Source organism: Neoarius graeffei, chromosome 4 (assembly GCF_027579695.1).
Source record: "Neoarius graeffei isolate fNeoGra1 chromosome 4, fNeoGra1.pri, whole genome shotgun sequence".
Lineage (NCBI taxonomy): Eukaryota > Metazoa > Chordata > Actinopteri > Siluriformes > Ariidae > Neoarius > Neoarius graeffei.
In genome coordinates, this window is record NC_083572.1 from 28,985,704 (window position 1) to 29,002,077 (window position 16,374).

A 16,374-nucleotide genomic window follows, 5' to 3' on the forward strand; every position below is an offset into this window, starting at 1 on the left:
GCCTTCAATGAGAGGAGAATATCATTTTTCAGGGCTTCAGCGTCCATCTTCAGGGTTTGTTCTGATTGAAGCAGAGTCGCGGCCTGCGTGTCAGTGGAACTTGAGGCCAGGGCCGCGTCGGGCCTCGTGCTGCTCGACGGTTTGTACGAATATTTACGCAAGTCGTATGGTTTTGAGGCCATCAACCTAAATCTAAACTGTAGTTTTAACCTTAACAGACGCTTGGAGTCAATTTCACAGTGTTTTGTAATGTAAGGCGAACCTTAATTCTAAATAAAACAAAAGTTCGGCGGGAGCTCAAACCACATGCGTCCTACTCCATTGCTTGCTCAATAGCGCCCCCCTCATTTGAACTTTCATGACAGCAACACATCTCAAAAAAGTTGGGACAGGGGCAATAAGAGGCTGGAAAAGTTAAAGGTACAAAAAAGGAACAGCTGGAGGACCAAATTGCAACTCATTACGTCAATTGGCAATAGGTCAGTAACATGACTGAGTATAAAAAGAGCATCTTGGAGTGGCAGCGGCTCTCAGAAGTAAAGATGGGAAGAGGATCACCAATCCCCCTAATTCTGCACCGACAAATAGTGGAGCAATATCAGAAAGGAGTTCGACAGTGTAAAATTGCAAAGAGTTTGAATATATCATCATCTACAGTGCATATAATCATCAAAAGATTCAGAGAATCTGGAAGAATCTCTGTGCATAAGGGTCAAGGCCGGAAAACCATACTGGGTGCCCGTGATCTTTGGGCCCTTAGACGGCACTGCATCACATACAGGCATGCTTCTGTATTGGAAATCACAAAATGGGCTCAGGAATATTTCCAGAGAACATTATCTGTGAACACAATTCACCGTGCCATCCGCCGTTGCCAGCTAAAACTCTATAGTTCAAAAAAGAAGCCGTATCTAAACATGATCCAGAAGCGCAGACGTCTTCTCTGGGCCAAAGCTCATTTAAAATGGACTGTGGCAAAGTGGAAAACTGTTCTGTGGTCAGACGAATCAAAATTTGAAGTTCTTTATGGAAATCAGGGACGCCGTGTCATTCGGACTAAAGAGGAGAAGGATGGCCCAAGTTGTTATCAACGCTCAGTACAGAAGCCCGCATCTCTGATGGTATGGGGTTGCATTAGTGCGTGTGGCATGCGCAGCTTACACATCTGGAAAGACACCATCAATGCTGAAAGGTATATCCAGGTTCTATAGCAACATATGCTCCCATCCAGACAACGTCTCTTTCAGGGAAGACCTTGCATTTTCCAACATGACAATGCCAAACCACGAACTGCATCAATTACAGCATCATGGCTGCGTAGAAGAAGGGTCCGGGTACTGAACTGGCCAGCCTGCAGTCCAGATCTTTCATCCACAGAAAACATCTGGTGCATCATAAAACGGAAGATACAACAAAAAAAGACCCAAGACAGTTGAGCAACTAGAATCCTACATTAGACAAGCATGGGTTAACATTCCTATCCCTAAACTTGAGCAACTTGTCTCCTCAGTCCCCAGACGTTTACAGACTGTTATAAAGAGAACAGGGGATGTCTCACAGTGGTAAACATGGCCTTGTCCCAACTTTTTTGAGATGTGGTGTTGTCATGAAATTTAAAAATCACCTAATTTTTCTCTTTAAATGATACATTTTCTCAGTTTAAACATTTGATATGTCATCCATGTTCTATTCTGAATAAAATATGGAATTTTGAAACTTCCACATTGTAGGTACACACAGTCCCTTTAAGAACTACATTTCCCATCAGCCAACTTCCGCGTTGACCTACGTCACGCCTGGGCGGGATCACCTACGTCACTTCCTCCCGGAAGCTATAAGTGACTCAAGCACACTTCCGTCTGTCTCTTTGGGGCTGGGACCACTCGGGAACAGACGTAAAAAGAGGCTCTCTCTCTGGACCGTCCGAAATCACAACTTCTGCCTGGCAAGAAAGAAGATTTCAGCGCGTTTTTGTTTATCATTGGCCACGGTAAACTTCCAAAATTGCACGATCTAACTCAGATTGAGTACAACCGGTTTTGATTTGTTCATTATAAGTAACGTTACGACTGCCGCTCAAAGCAGTTTAATTAAAAGTTAGAAGCGACCGGATTCCTTCTGACTAAAGCTCTGTGCACATTGTTTGATCAGAGACTTTTCTTCACGAACAACAAAGCGTCGGACCAATAAATTCTCTGGCTTCCACGGAATCGACTCATGTGCTCCTGTGGACTCCAAAAGTCTCGGAACATCTCTATAATCTTGTACTGGAAGCAAGATACTGGAAAAGTAAGACTGGCATTTGGGCAAACTAGTCTTAGGAATTAGCTTTATGAAGTAGTGTGAATTTAAACTCAGGAACAGTTTAATTGTTTACACTGTAGACACTCAGCGTGTTGAACTGATCATTGTTCTATTTTGTTTTGATCTCTCAATTGTTAATAGATAGGCTGTTGCATGCTTCTCTATTCCTTACTAACATCCTTAATTTCCTTATTACACATATTTTGACCTCATCAAGATTTCAGTGAATTTGGTAATGTTATAGGGAGTGGGTTAGCCAACAGGGCTAATTCTTTTGTCTCATTAGCAATCAGCTAATCCTTTGTTCTCCTCAAAAACACGTGGTGACCTATCCCCCAACTCACACACGCACTCTCCACACCTCACACACACACACCTCAGATAAGAGTCCAATCACACTCTCACACACACACACACACACACACACACACACACACACACACACACACACACACACACAACACACACACCGTTTATGCTTGCTTATATGTATATATCTGCTGACTTTATTGAATGTATATCATTGTTATAATAAATCCAATTATTCTGTTAAACTGTGTCTGTTGTTGTACTGATATTTTTGAAGTCACACAATTTCAAAGAACTCGAAAGTGTACGTAAGTGCTATTGCTTGGTGCTGCAGTGGAGAGGGTGAGCAGCACCAAGTTTCTGGGTGTGCACATCTCTGAAGACCTGCCCTGGAACAACAACACCGCATCACTGGCCAAAAAAGCCCAACAGCGTCTGTACTTCCTCCACAAACTGAGGAGAGCAAGAGTCCCGGCCCCCATCATGCACACATTCTACAGAGGCACCATCGAGAACATCCTGACCAGCTGCATCACCGTGTGGTACGGCGCCTGCACCGTGTCCTGCTGCAAGACTCTACAGCGCATCGTGAGAGCAGCTGAGAGGATTATTGGTGTCCCTCTCCCTTCTCTTATGGATATTTATAACTCCCGCCTCACCCGCAAAGCCATCAGGATTGCAGGTGACCCCACCCACCCATCTCACAGCCTCTTCAGCCTGCTGCCGTCAGGGAGGAGACTGCAGAGTCTCCGGGCCAAAACCAGCAGGCTCAAGGACAGTTTCTTTCACCAGGCGGTCAGGAGGCTCAACTCCCTCCCTGTTCTGCCCCTCCTCCCCCCTCTGCCCCCTGCCACAGATTCTGCTCGCACACACCCCTGCCCCCCCTTCAGCATTTGACATGTCATCCTCACAGTTCCCCCCCCAACACACACACATATACATACATACATCTCATCGTTCATTAACACACTGAACTCAGGGACCGCACATCTCACTTTACCTCGTTCATTAACGCACTGAACTCAGGGACCGCACATCTCACTTTACCTCACTCATTTGCACTATTCCGCACTACCTCACCTTAACAGCTGCTAGTTGGTTTATACTGCTGATTTCATGTTTACCTGCTATACCTCAAGTGCCCTTGACTGTTTGGTTATTTGTCCCAATTTATTTATATATTTATAAATAATAATATATATATGAGTGTTTAGTCTAGTTCATATCTAGATTGTTTATACTGTTTATATTGTCTGTTTGAGTGTTTAGTCTGTCTTGTTCTTATCTAGTGTTTATACTGTTTATATTGTTTGAGTGTTTAGTCTATGTCTAGTTCCTATCTAGTGTGTTTATACTGTTTATATTGTTTGGGTTTTTTTCAATTATTCTATTTTTATTTATTGCATTGCCAGTTTGCACCGTGGGTCAGAGAGGACTGATATTTCATCTGTGCTGTATGTCGAGCATGTATAGCATATTTGACAATAAAGTTGACTTGACTTTGTAATACGGTAAGTAATACATTTAGCTGTTTGGTAATTTATTATTAAACGCCCAAATTAATGGTATGATTCAATGAGACTGATTCAATGAAAACAATTCAATGGTATGATTCAATGAGACTGATTCAATTTAATGATTTAATGAGACTGATTTAATGAGACTAATCACTTAAGACCAATTGCATATACATATACACCTACAACATCATTGCATTCCGTTTTTATTTACAATTTGTACTTTGTCCCAACTTTTTTGGAATTGGGGTTGTACAAAGGGAATATCACATGCTATGTGTATATATATATATATATATATATATATATATATATATATATCATCTCATTATCTCTAGCCACTTTATCCTTCTACAGGGTCGCAGGCAAGCTGGAGCCTATTCCCAGCTGACTACGGGCGAAAGGCGGGGTACACCCTGGACAAGTCGCCAGGTCATCACAGGGCTGACACATAGACACAGACAACCATTCACACTCACATTCGCACCTACGGTCAATTTAGAGTCACCAGTTAACCTAACCTGCATGTCTTTGGACTGCGGGGGAAACCGGAGCACCCGGAGGAAACCCACGCGGACACGGGGAGAACATGCAAACTCCGCACAGAAAGGCCCTCGCCGGCCCCGGGGCTCGAACCCGGACCTTCTTGCTGTGAGGCGACAGCGCTAACCACTACACCATCCCAGCCCTGTGATGACCTGGCGACTTGTCCAGGGTGTACCCCGCCTTTCGCCCATAGTCAGCTGGGATAGGCTCCAGCTTGCCTGCGACCCTGTAGAAGGATAAAGCGGCTAGAGATAATGAGATGATATATATATGTATATATTAGTGCTGTCAAGCGATTAAAATATTTAATCGCGATTAATGTCGCGACTGTCATAGTTAACTCGCGATTAATCGCAGTTTAATCGCACATTTTTGTCACATGAAAAACCATTGTAATTCTCTTATCAGCATAAAAAAGTGAATGGGCTTGCTTTGTATGTTTTTTTTTTTTTTATTGCAGAGCATAACACGTCTTGTCACAGCCACTGACATCCATAACTTCCATATTAGATGAGAAAACCAAGGGATGAAAAATAAAGTGCGTATCACTGTGAAAATAAAAAAAAATGTTTTATTTTACTCTTCATTAGTTTCTTCTGAAGAGAAGTATTTGCCATAAAAGAAGAAAAAAAAAAACATAACAAAAATAAAAACGTTCAAAAACATTCATCATAGTGTGGCACTGTATTACCTAATGCTCACTGCTTATAACTTTACACCTACCCGGTGGAGATGAGCTGGGAAACTGAAGACTGAAGGAAAAGTATTTTTCCAGTCTCACCTGTGAAAGCTAATCCCATGTGATCTCGTTTGGACGGTAAACCTGTAGGTACAGTTAAACGCAGCGCGCGACAAGCCTCAGCAGGAACTACGGGTGACTCGCAGGGCCAAATTAGAATTTGCGTTAACGGCACTATTTTTTTTAATCGCGTTAAATTGAGATCGCGTTAACGCGTTAACTTTGACAGCACTAATATATATATATATATATATATATATATATATATATATATATATATATATATATATATATACACACACACACACATGATCTTGGTGCAAGATCATTTTATGCAATTAAGTGATCTATGCAATTAAGAGATCAGGCTACTTTGAGGATAGTTTAAGCCCAGTTGTGTGATTTGCATTGTCGTGTAATGTGTTTTGCTTGATACATTTCTGCATGGTATACAATAAATGTTTGTGTAACATTAGAAATTTACTTAAAATAATCAACTATTAACAAACATGATTATTGTTACAATGTTTATTTAACATTATAAATTTACTTAAAATAATCATTAATTGTCTTCTGTTTAACATTGTTTATCATGTCCTTATTGATTATCTTTTCAGTTTCTTGAAAAGCCTCAGTTGAGAGTCCATGGTGATATAACCTCCTTCTAATGATATCCAGGGCTTGAACAACTTTCCAATAACAAACAGTTTCCTTTTATCTGACCCAGTGTAATTGCAGCAAACCAATGCAGTAATTCGCTCTTTACTGATTTTATTTCCAGCAGGTTTTTCATGTTCATAAACCATTCCACTACTGGGGAGTGCTCGAAAAAAGACCCCAGTTTCGTCACAGTTATAAATGTCCTCAGCACTATAACGTTGAAAGATTTCAGGCCACACGTTCTTCACCCAGTGGTCAGCTGCCTCTTGGTCATGGCTTTGTTTCTCACCATGTGCCTTTTTGAACTGAATTTTATGCCGTCTACACCATCTCTGGACCCATGACCTAACAATTTCTCCTTCCAGCTGGAGTTCTTTTGCAAGACTCTGCACTTTACTGAGCAGAAGAGGTCCAGACACAGACACATTCATGGCTTTGGCTTGAGTGTACCATCGCATAAGAGCCGCATCCAAATTATCACGTGTCAAAACTCTATTCCATTTTCGTGATGTATTGTCGTTCGATTTGAATTTCGCAATAACATCATTTCGTTTTGCTTTTATCCGTGAGACTTGTGACTGAGATATCCCGAATTTTTCAGCCACTTTGCTTTGTGAAATACCCTTGTCCAACTCACTGATAACTTCATATTGTTTGGAAATATCCAAGTCAGTCCTACTACGTTGTTTCGACATCGTTACTACTTAAAACTAAAGTGATTTTCCCATCTTGCTTCGCGCACCTGCTTCCGGGTAAACAATGTGCTGATTCGTCGGAAATTAGATCGTCCACTCAGTATTCACGAAAGTAGGTGATGACGCTACACTGACGTCATAATCGGAGAGTCCATGGAATCTCGTGTGCTCTGCGCATGTGCAGAAGATGATTGATGGGAAAATACCCTGTATTGTTATGCAATAAACCGATCAGTTGGAAGGTTTTTGCCATTAATTTTTATGCATATAAGCGATATATGCGATTAACCGATATGCAATTAACCGATCAAATTTGTATATGAATAATGGGGAATGGTTTGTGGTTTTCTACTTCTTATGCAAATAAGCGATTTATGCGATTAACCGATATGCAATTAAGTGATATGATCTGTATATATATATATATATATATATATATATATATATATATACACAGAAAATTCTAAAGGGTTCACAGACTTTCAAAAAGACTTTTTGAAAGTCTGTGAACCCTTTAGAATTTTCTATATTTCTGCATAAATATGACCTAAAACGTCATCAGATTTTCACACAAGTCCTAAAAGTAGATAAAGAGAACCCAGTTAAACAAATGAGACAACAATATTATACTTGGTCATTTATTTATTGAGGAAAATGAGCCAATATTACATATCTGTGAATGGCAAAAGTATGTGAACCTCTAGGATTAGCAGTTAATTTGAAGGTGAAAGCAGAGTTAGGTGTTTTCAATCAATGGGATGACAATCAGGTGTGAGTGGGCACCCTGTTTTATTTAAAGAACAGGGATCTATCAAAGTCTGATCTTCACAACACGTTTGTGGAAGTGGATCATGGCACAAACAAAGGAGATTTCTGAGGACCTCAGAAAAAGTGCTGTTGATGCTCATCAGGCTGGAAAAGGATACAAAACCATCTCTAAAGAGTTTGGACTCCACCAATCCTCAGTGAGACAGATTGTGTACAAATGGAGGAGATTCAAGACCATTGTTACCCTCCCCAGGAGTGGTCAACCAACAAAGATCACTCCAAGAGCAAGGCGTGTAATAGTCGGCTAGGTCACAAAGGACCCCAGGGTAACTTCTAAGCAACTGAAGGCTTCTCTCACATTCGCTAATGTTAATGTTCATGAGTCCACCATCAGGAGAACACTGAACAACAGTAGTGTGCATGTCAGGGATGCAAGGAGAAAGCCACTGCTCTCCAAAAAGAACATTGCTGTTCATCTGCAGTTGTTAAAGATCATGTAGACAAGCCAGAAGGCTATTGGAAAAATGTTTCGTGGACGGATGAGACCAAAATAGAACTTTTTAGTTTAAATGAGAAGCGTTATATTTGGAGAAAGGAAAACGCTGCATTCCAGCATAAGAACCTTATTCCATCAGTGAAACATGGTGGTGGTAGAATCATGGTTTGGGCCTGTTTTGCTGCATCTGGGCCAGGACGGCTTGCCATCATTGATGGAACAATGAATTCTGAATTATATCAGCGAATTCTAAAGGAAAATGTCAGGACATTTGTCCATGAATTGAATCTCAAGAGAAGGTGGGTCATGCAGCAAGACAACGACCCTAAGCACACAAGTTGCTCTACCAAAGAATGGTTAAAGAAGAATAAAAAGTTCATGTTTTGGAATGGCCAAGTCAAAGTCCTGACCTTAATCCAATCGAATTGTTGTGGAAGGACCTGAAGCGAGCAGTTCATGTGAGGAAACCCACCAACATCCCAGAGTTAAAGCTGTTCTGTACAGCGGAATGGGCTAAAATTCCTCCAAGCCAGTGTGCAGGACTGATCAACAGTTACCGGAAATGGGTAAACTGGTCACACCAGATACTGAAAGCTTAGGTTCACATATATTTGCCACTCACAGATATGTAATATTGGATCATTTTCCTCAATAAATAATCGATCAAGTATAATATTTTTGTCTCATTTGTTTAACTGGGTTCTCTTTATCTACTTTTAGGACTTGTGTGAAAATCTGATTATGTTTTAGGTCATATTTATGCAGAAATATAGAAAATTCTAAAGGGTTCACAAACTTTCAAGCTCCACTGTATCTCACACACACACCTGTACCTAATTTGGACCTAATTTGAATTTTTGAATTCATCTGAAGACTTATGCAAAAGGCACCAGAGCAGTTCCTTTCAAAGAAAAGGATAAAGGGGAAGATAGAACATGTAAAAAACCTGAATCAAGTTCAGTACCTGATATCACTACAGACACTGTTATAGAAGCTTTAGGATTAGATCAGTACTCAGATTGTTCAGAAATTGAATAATGAATCAAAAAGAAATTTGACTATACAAAACATTTTTGATGTTTACAAAATTAAGTTATTGTAACTGTTACTTGATTTTGTAAACATCAAAAATGTATAGTTTTGCATTAAATTTCTTTTTATTTCATTACTATATGGCAGTTCTATTACAATTTTTAGTATTGATTACCATCACTTCAGACTCTAGTTTGCTGTTTACAATAAATTGGAAATTCCTCCCCAAATGTATTGAAACTGTGTCTCAGATAACCCCAGTTTTCCATTTTTCTCACCTATGGTTCACAGTGAAGGGCTTTAGCCTTTTTAATTGTACCCTCTTATTCTCTGCCTTGTACCCTTTAATTCCTCTAAACTTTGAGACCACTGTGTTATCCCTGTCATATGCCTGCTGAAACCTGATCCACCAATGGTGGCCATGTTGTTTAGAAATTAAGTAAACATCAAAAATCCACAGATTAGCACACAGATGCACCATACCAAATTTCAGCTTGATCGGACTTATGGTTGCTGAGAAACACTTGTCTGACCTTAGCTCCACCCCCTTTATGTGACCATGCCCCAAACTGTGCACCTCAGAATCTTGTCCACTGTAAGGTTTCAAGTTTCATGCAAATCAATATATGCATTCATGGGTTACAGCTGTTTGAGTAAATTAGGCTTCCCCCTCATTAGAATTGACTGACATGTGGTAGCCATACTGTTTAAAAATGCCAACCTGTTTCTAATAATTACTGAGGTTCCCAGTCTGCTGAGTAGTTTGACACCAAATTAGTGAAGATTGGCCAAAAATCCTAGAACTAGTTTGCAAAAGTATAATTTGCATATTATGCAAATTAGAACTAGATAGAGACTGTGACTAAAGTCACAGTAGTTTGCACTAGCTGTTACAAACCAGGATACCTGGTCACCATACCCTATAGATACAGAATAGTAAGATATAGAGAATGACGCTTAGTGAGGAAAAGTTGCGCCCTGCTGCCCTGAACAAAATTTTTAAAAAATCGAAAAAAATCATGAAAATTGACAGTTATAAGTGATTGAAAAAAAAATCCCGTTTTTCATGGATTATTCCAGATCAGCACCAAAAGTCATGCAACGTAATTCAGCCCAGAGGTATTCTTTATGTGCAGTTTGGTGATGATTGGTTGAAAACTGAGGGAGAAATAGCATCCTGAAAACGTTAGGAGGAGGATGAGAATAATAATTATAAGAAGAAGAAGAAAGTAGAATGATCCTGAGTGAGAATAACAATTTGCACCAGCGTTGCTAGCGCAAATTTATTTTAAAAAAAAAATCCAAGTTGGTGAAGCTAAATCGTTCCTGAGCCGTTTTTGTTTGGGAGAACTCAAAGAATAAGAAGCAAAAAGAATTTTCACTGTAGGACTTACAAGATAAAACCAAACATAACTGAACCCTATATTAAAGGTAGAACCCAAAACTCTTGTAGCATGTGGGGCTTTTTGGTTTGGGATAACCCAAGGGATCTGTGAAAAAAATAATTTTCTTTGTAAAACTCACAGTTCATGAGATATGGATCAAAACGTAAAGCCCTACACTAGACCGTTAGGTTGACTGGGCCCATTTCACTTGCCTGAGTAGTGGGAGAGAATACTATTTACTGAACAACTTCAATGCCTGTAGATATTTTTTTTTTGCACGGTTCATTTTAAGCCAGAAATAATAAAAGAACAACAACAACAAGACTCCCAAGTAGCACAACAGAAAAGCATTCACACTACTCATTGTAAATATGGATAGTGATGATGTCACAGCTATTCATGGCTGGGGCCCAAGGGAACAAAATGGAGCAAATTTGACCATGGCTTGGAGGGACGACATACTCTCTCTACCCTGTCAATCACAGCTACACTAGACAGTTAGGGCATCTGTGAGCTCAAGTAAGCTGAGGAAGGCAGATAGCACTTTCCACCAAGTGTGCTGCATTATGCTGTTGGCTGGCTTCATATATCTCAGAGGAAGTTTAACCCCCAGTCAGAAAATGTTGGAATGGTATGGGAAATGCAAATTAAAAAAAGAAAGCAGGTGATTTCTTAATATACTTTGACCTGTATTGCATTGCAGACAGTATGAACCCAATATATAACATGTTTTGTCTGGTCAATTTCATTTCATTTGTTAATATACATCCATTACTGCATTTCAGGCCTGCAACACATTCCAAACAAAGTAGGGATGGGACAATTTAGGGCTAGGGTCATTCCATATGAACTCAACCAGAGGTCCCCATGTGACCAACTTGGATTTGGCTCAAATTTTTTTTTGGCAATTTCTCTATATGCACTTTAAACACACGTAAAATTTTAGGGTGCAACTCCAAACAGTTTCTGAGATATGACCCACCCCCCAGAAATTGAGGGCTGTACCCCCCCTTTTTGCACAAATGTTTATATTTATGAGTTTTTGAAAGTCAATATCTTAAAAATTAATAATTGGAATGGACTGAAAGTTACTACCTGGGGTAATCTGTGCCCAGGCCTCCAGAATATGCCACCAGACGTGCTCTATCTTTTCTCATTTTTAAGTTATTGGCCTCTCAAATATGAAGATTTTCATGGGCGAAAATGAAAAATTCAATTTTCAAGGCCCACCTGGGAAGCCAAGATGTCTTAGACAGGCACAATTGTACATGATTCCTTCAATATGAAGACAGGCCTGTCTATACTAGAAATATTGACTAAATACAAGGCATAATATTCCTATATTATGCCTTGTATTTCGTCAATATTTAGTCAATTAGAGGACTCTGAAACGGGTGCCGACTGAAAATTAGCACTTTTTTCCAACTTTGATTTGGCTGGTTCACCATGTGGGCATTTACCTAAGGTAATGAAGCTTGTTCCACATAAGTGTACATATCAACTCCGTTTGTTCAAAATTTCATCTTGTTTTCTCATCATCTTCACTCTTAATTCAATGTGTCAAATATAGACGCATTTGGAAAAAAATACATCACATGCATTTTCATTTCATGACTGACTCTGATGATTCAGTAGCATACAAACAGTGGGCATATGTCGACAGGATACCCATCTTATGTCTAACTTCCCCTGTGAATTACTTCATTCAAACCACCTGCAGTTCCTTTGATTCCCTCCAACATCATTTCATTGCAAAGGCACAGTCAAGTTACCTCAGTAAACTGAAGGAAGATCTTGAGGAAGATCAAGCCATTGTAATGTTGGATTGTGCAGAGAACTACAGCTTTGTGGTACAAGATGAAGTTCAAGGGTTTCACTGGAACAATGGCCAAGCGACCCTTCATCCCTTTGTGACTTACTACAAACTAGCTGGGGACCTTCAGTGTTCCTCCATTTGTGTGATATCTGACTGCTTAAAAGCATGATACTGCAACTGTGCATGCATTTATTACAAAGGTATCATCATATGTCAAAGATGAACTTCCATTCATAAAGAAACTCCTGTACTTGAGTGATGGGTCAGTAAGCCAATACAAGAACTTCAAAAACTTCACCAATCTCTGTCATCATCAGGAAGACCATGGGCTTGAGGCAGAGTGGCATTTTTTTGCCATGTCACATGGCAAAAGTCCGTGTGACGAAATTAGTGGCACAGTGAAACGTTTGGTAGCAAGAGCCAACCTGCAGGCACCAACAGAGGGACACATTCTCACTGCCTCCAACATGTATGAGTGGCCATGTAAGAACATTCCAGGAGTAAAGTTCTTCTATGCATCAGCTGCCGATGTGGTCCACAATGAAAGGAGCAAAACTTTGACTTGCCAGCACGATTTGTCGAAGCAGTAAAACTAACTAGCACAAGATTCCATCACTGCTTCATTCCAATATCCAAAACTAGACTACGAATGAAAAGGATATCATCTGATGATCATTTCACTATTGTTGGTGAAGAGCAGCTAGCATCTGAGCTGGACGCCTCTGAGTTACAGCCAGGAAAATATGTCATGTGTATATATGATAAGAAATAGTACATAGTTGAACATTCAGATGAAAATAGTGATGTATTCATCAACTTCATGCAGCAATCAGACACAGGACTTTTCTCATGGCCTGCTTCTGTCCGTAGAAATGCCTGTTGGGTGCCGTTCCAAAACATCTGCACCAAAAATGCAAGGACAAAGTGCCAGATTCTGTAAGCTTGCTCCTGAGGATGCTGCCATCATACAGAAGAAATTGTCATCATTTCTATGAGCTCCTGTTTATTAAAATAGACGTGTCTGCATTGCTAACGATGTTTATGACAGTTTATATGGACAAACTTTGTGTTTCCAATGGAAATAAAGCAAGTTAAAAATAAATAAATAAATAAATAAATAAATAAACGCCTATTTTTGACAACATAAATAAATAATGAAGGATATGAGAAAACAAGATTAAATTTTGAATAAAGAGAGTCAAGATACGGTATGTACACTTATGTGGAACAAGTTTCCTTACCTTAGGTAAATGCCCACATGGTGAACCAGCCAAATCAAAGTTGGAAAAAAATTTGCTTATTTTCAGTCGGTACCCATTTCAGAGTCCTCTAACGCCTATATTATACCTTGTATTTAGTCAATATTTCTAGTATAGACAGGCCTGTCCTCATATTGAAGGAATCAAGTACAATTTTGCCTGTCTAAGACATCTTGGCTTCCCAGTGGGGCCTTGAAAATTGAATTTTTCATTTTCGCCCATGAAAATCTTCATATTTGAGAGCCCAATGACTTCGAGCAATTCTGAAAGCCTGGGCACAGATTACCCCAGGTAGCAACTTTCAGTCCATTCCAATCATTAGTTTTCAAGATATTGACTTTTAAAAACTCAAATTTAAACCGTTTGTGCAAAAAGGGGGTGCAGCCCTCAATTTCTGGGGGGGGGGGGTGTCATATCTCAGAAACCGTTTGGAGTTGGACCCTAAAATTTTTACGTGTTCATAATGCATATAGAGGTATTGCTAACAATTTTTTTTAGTCAAATCCAAGTTGGTCACTTGCACAAATATTTTCACTTTGGTTGAATTCATATGGAATGACCCACCAGTAATGAGGTAAAACAATTAATGGTGTGATCTGAAATGTCAACAAGTGATTGTAATCATGATTTGGTACAAAATCAGTACCCAGGAAAGGCCTAGTCTTTGAGGAGCAAAGATGGGCCAAGGATCTCCAGGTTTGTGAGCAAATGCATTTTTCAAAAAAAAGATATGAATGGATTTGGATATATCACCCTATATGGTGCATATCATCACTAAAGGATTCAAGGAAGCTGGAGGAATTTTGGTGCATAAAGGGCAAGGGCGCAAGCCTAAGCCGAACATCCATGATCCCCGATCCCTCAGACGATACTGAATCAAGAACAGTCATTCGTCTATAACTGATCCAAACATATGGGCTTGAGATTACTTTGGAAAACCTTTGTCAAGCACTACAATATGTTGTGATGTCCACAAATGCGAGTTAAACTTATCTGTGCAAAAAGGAAGCCTTGTGTTAGCAGTGTCCAAAAGTGCTGTTGACTCCTCTGGGCTCGGAGGCATTTGGGATGGACCATCACATAGTGGAAATGTGTATCGTGATTAGATGAATCAGTATTCGAGGTCTTTTTTTTTTTGGAACAAATGTGCTCTTGACCAAAGATGAAAAGGACCATCTATACCGTTACCAGCAACAAGTCCAAAAGCCAGGATCAGTCATGGTATGGGGTTGTATCAGTGCCCTTGGCAAAGGTAACTTAGACTTTTGTGATGGCAGCATTAATGCTGAAAAGTACACTGAGATTTTGGAGCAACATATGCTTCCTTCAAGATGACTTTTTCCCCAGAGATATTTCAACAAGACAATGCTCGCCAGAATTCAATTTTCTGTAGTGGTTGCAAAATGTGGATACAGAAAAGATGTTCTGGTGTACAGGGGAGGTTAGTTGAAAACCCAGATTACAAGTGTCAGCGTTGTCTCGGAGGAGCTCGGCTGATTGATGCAAGATCATGCAGTGAGGTAATGTTGGCAGGTAGCAAACTAGAGGTCATCGATAGCTTCGTATACCTTGGTGATGGTATCTGCCCAGGAGGTGGTTGTGAACTGGCAACGATTATCAGAACTCGTTCTGCTTGGGAAAAGTTTAGAGAGCTGCTGCCATTGTTAACCTGCAAAGCTGTCTTACTTCATACCCGTGGTCACCTATACAGCAGTTGTGTGTGTAGCACCATGCTATACGGTTCTGAACATTGGGCACTCCGAAGAGATGACCAAAAACGGCTTGAGCGTAATGAAAGAGCCATGCTTTTATGGATGTGCAATGTCAAAAGAGGAACACGAATTAGCATGTCTTCTCTTCTGTGGATGCTGAACCTCTGTCGCCTTGACACTGTCCTCAGATGCAATTGTCTCTGTTGGTTTGGACACGTCCAACACAGTAATTCTTGGATTAACAGATGTACTACCTTGGAAGTTGAAGGAGCGAACAACTGTGGCCGACCTCGAAAAAGCTGGAAAGAACCTGTTCATGCTGACTTGAAGCTATGGAATATCACAGAGGAGGCAACTCAAGACCGTGCTGAATGGAGAGCTCTGCTGAAGACTGCTAGTCATACACACGTCTGACGTGTCAACTGACTCAAAACGAATGGTGAGTGAATGAGTGAGTGAATGCAAAACCATATTCTGTACACATTACAAAGGCATGGCTGTGGAACGAGAGGGTGCCTGTCCCCTCTGTCTTCAAAAGAGAATGTGTGGTGAATTTTGAAACAAAAAAATATGACGACAACCCTGTACTGTTGCACACATTGAGACCTGTTTATAGGAAGAATGGGACAAAATAAGACCTGAAATGCTTCATCACTTAGCGTCTTCAGTCCCTAAACATCTTTTAAGTGTTGTCAGAAGGAATGGCAACATTAAAAACTGGTAAATGCTTTACCGTCCTAACTTTTTTGAAATGTGTTGAAAGAATTAAAATTGAAATAAGTGTTTATTTTGGGGAGAAAAAAATATATTTGTGAGGTAAAACATTATTTAATATCCTGCTGGGCTGTTTTGAGTGCAATGCAGGTCAAAGACTATTTACAAATCATTGTTTTCAGTTTTAATATCAATTTCAACATACCGTCCCAACATTTTCTAATTTGGGGTTATATGTGTTAACCTTCACTCTCTCCAGCTGGTAGCTGTTATAAGAGGAGAACTGGGTGGTCAGTGGGAACTGATAGGTGATCAAAGTGGTGAGAAAAACGAGGAAAAAATAATAAAATAAAAATAACCACTATACATTAATAATGACTGTAATAACAGTAACTAAACATTACATTTTTCCTTAATCATAT

At 39.9% G+C, this 16,374-nt stretch overlaps 1 protein-coding gene across 11 annotated transcripts in view; it reads right to left on the reverse strand.

Moving 5' to 3' along the window:
• Nucleotides 1-16,374, reverse strand: part of LOC132884962 (probable ubiquitin carboxyl-terminal hydrolase FAF-X) — a 289,340-nt gene that overhangs the window by 107,300 nt on the left and 165,666 nt on the right. The window lies entirely within an intron of this gene.